The sequence below is a fragment of the Echinops telfairi genome, unplaced genomic scaffold (assembly GCF_000313985.2).
Source record: "Echinops telfairi isolate 266 unplaced genomic scaffold, ASM31398v2 ScPeMD7_23;HRSCAF=83, whole genome shotgun sequence".
NCBI classification, from domain to species: Eukaryota; Metazoa; Chordata; class Mammalia; order Afrosoricida; family Tenrecidae; genus Echinops; species Echinops telfairi.
The window spans coordinates 29,081,067-29,084,591 of record NW_022103920.1 but is presented as its reverse complement, the minus strand read 5'-3'; positions in this window follow the sequence as shown (position 1 = coordinate 29,084,591).

Below are 3,525 nucleotides of genomic sequence, written 5' to 3'. Positions count from 1 at the left end.
CCAAGGGCTCAAGCAGAAAGCAATTTTTGAGAATGATGAGGGCAACAAATGTACAAATGTGCTTGACACAATGGACAGATGTATGGATTGTGATAAGAGATGTACGAGCCCCCAATAAAATGATTTTTTTTTTCATGAAAAGCTGCATCTTTACATATACGCAGCGCTAACAGTCCGTAGGTTTGCACCAAAAACCTGAGCTGGGGGCCCAGAGTGTGCCCACGCTACGAGCGGAACTCCCACCTGGGCTCTCACCCACTCATGTTGACCCTGAAATACCTCTAGTCACTATCCCCTATATTCACTACTTAAAAAATAAAATCCCTTGAGTCCGTTCCACCTTCTGGTGATGCCATATTGGTCGGTGTGGAACTGTGCTATGTCGGGCTTTTCATAGCAAACGTTTCCAAGGGAGATCGCCAGACTTTTCTTCGGAGGCACCTCTGGATGAACTGGAACCTCCATCCTGTGGGTTGGCCTCCCTTACCCAGGGCCATTGAGTCCATTCGACTCCTAGTGACTCCATAAGGCAGGGTGTGGTTCTGAGACTGCAGGCGATTCTTTGTGAGAATAGAAAGTCTCGTCTTTCTCCTGTGGTTTTGAACCACTAACCGCTCACATAGCAGCCAAATGCATAACCCACTCCCCTACCGGGCTAGTCATGCCTATGAACAATGTCACCACTGAGCGACTCCCATGTATTAATTATATAGGGTCATTACGTCACGGAAAGGCCAAAGTGGATGGGGTCACGGAGGCTGGTCAACATGTTCTTGACGAAGAAACTTAAGGTAGATTATTGCTGACGTCGAAGGGAGCGTGAACTTTGCTTTAAAATAAGATTAATTGCTTTCTCGAAGCAAATATCATCACGTTGGCACATAACGACTTTAAAGGCGCGCGTTCTTTTTCGTTCGGACGCAGGCAACAGCCAGCCTCCCGCCTCCATACGTCAACCAGTGTTTGCATCTATTTCAGCGTATCCAAGCAAAGCCTTTTCAACTTTCCATCCTACGGACGGAGCTGGACTTTCCTGAACGGCAGCCAGGAAAAAGCTTGCAGATTTGGCAGGAAGACTGTGGGAAGCCTGGTGCAACACCAGGCTGAGATTTGGAGCAGAGGCGTTCTGCCCGGGCAGAGGAGAGCAACACCCCCGCTTTGTTTAGCTCTCTGTTCGAGTACAAATGGAGCCCCGAGATTGCAATCAGCCTCTATTGTATCAACTTGGGGTTTCCACGCCATACAGCATTTCTGGCACCAACCACCTTATTATTTTTCAGCTGGGAAATCAATTAGCATTCTTTTTATATCTTGGTGTTAAGACTTGAGCCCTAGAGCGATTTTGGCCGTGGGCCCTGGTGGCTGTAGTCCCCTGGGCAATGCCTGACAAATTAAGATAAAGCTGGTGACGTCATGATTTCCTACCAAGAGAAAACAAAAACTGCTTCCTGCTCTTATTAATTGAATGAAGTCAATTTCCACAGTCAAGAAATAAAAAGGTAAGCATAATCAGGGTGTCACCCGGGGCTCTGATCTCCCCCCACCCTAAGGGCTTCGACAGGAATGAAGTAGTGGTCAGCACAGTCCGGTTCGGACCAGCTGGCCTTTGGACCAGCTGGCCTTTGCTTGGAACCAGTTCTCGGGGCCATCAGAGGCCTCTGTCCAGTGGATGGCTTGGACCACCATAAGGCTGCCCTTCGGCCTCAAATGGTGTTTTTGCTTCATTTGAGACTTACCTGGGGTGGGGCGGGGGTAGGAGAGAACTGTTAGAAAATTCCAGCCCTGACACGGGGATTAGTCACCACAGTCAAGAGGGCACTGCCCAGTTTGAAAGAAATCAACAGGGCCAAATATTTCCTTATCTTGAAAGCACAGCAAAGGAATGCAATTTATGATTCAAGAAGGCCGTCCCGGGGCTGCCCTCTCAGGCAGAGGTGGGGTGGCTGGGACCGCTTGGGGGAGGTGGCTCCCGTGAAGTAGTCCCGCATGATAAACAGCCCTTGCTATGGCAACACATCATGCCACAATTCCTAGGAATGCGAGCCCGCCCAGGAGCAGGCCACGACTTGGGAAATTCTCCAGGACGATGCAAAATATTTAGAAGGGAAGTGGTTAAACAAACAGAAAGGAAACCCAGTGACATGCCTGCAGTTGGGAGACAAAAATATGTCACACACACACACACACACACACACACACAATTAGCTGGGTGCAGCTTCAACAGGGTTTCTGCACAGCTGGGACAAGATGTACCTCTCTGAGAGAGCCATGGCCCGAGGGGTCCCCTCACCCCGTCAAGTCTCTCTCTGTAAGTAGTGGGTGGCAGCACACAAAAGACATCTTTAAAGACTTTGGACAGAACGTTTTCTTTGCAGTCATCAATTCTGGAGCCGTATTATTTCAGAAGGGTTTTGTGCTCTGAGTCACACGGAAATTTATTCTACAACTTTTCCCCCCTTTTTCTGGCTCTGTTTGCTATCAAGAGCGGAACATGCTAGCAGTCATCTGCAGTAAGCACAGGAAGTGAGGAGAAAATCTTCACTCAGGCCCAGGCAGAAAAGCATTGGACTTGAATCTCCACGGTCCAGAGGTTTCACATCTCTCTGTGTGTGCAGAGTCACCCCCCACCCCCCACCCCCCCACCACCCCGTTTGCTGAGCAGGGCTCAGCCTACTTCAATTGTCCCTATTTCATATTCAATTGTCCCTATTTCATAACTAGCAGTTCGCCTTTTACTCACAAAAGTGTCCTGGATCAGATCACAAATCATCTGATGACCCTATTCACGTCCCAGCACCACCAGCGATCTGTCAAGGGGCCATCGTGGGATGGTCTAATGTGTTGCTAAGATTCTGGTGGCGACGACGCTCACATATCAAACGCCAGCAGCTTCACCCCTGAAGGACAGGCTCCAGTGGAGCTTCCACACTATGACCACCTAACAACAAAGGTGCGGTGATTGATTTCCCAAAACGAGCCAGTGAAAACCCAATAAGTAGTGCCAAAATAGTGCTGCAAGATGAATCCAGTAGGTTGGAAGACACTCAAATTACACAGTATCCACAGCAATAGGCTCAAACATGCCAATGAGCATGAAGATGGTGCAGGAGCAGGCAGCATTCCGTTGGGCTGGACATAGGGTCACCATGAATCAGAGGTGACTCCTCAGTAACTAACGACAATAACATGCCAGCACAGAGCCCAGGGTCTCTTCTCCACTCCCGCTCCCTCCTTAGTCACCAGTCAAGGAGCTAACGAGTTCAGCACCTGAAATCCCCATGGGTCGGAGCAGTGCTGTTCTCTTGCCAAGAAGATTCCTCATTCATCCGAGAGAAACCTGGAAGGAATGTGCACAAAATCCACTCTCCTTGTTCCGGGGAGAAGAGAGTAATTGTTCGTGTTGTAGAAGGCCCCTGGGGCAACCTTCAGGTGTCCCTGGAAGCTCCCCACTGGATTATATACCAAAACCTGAACAAGAGATTCTTTGACAAATTCTGGAAGACAGGCAGCCCTTTCAACAACAGA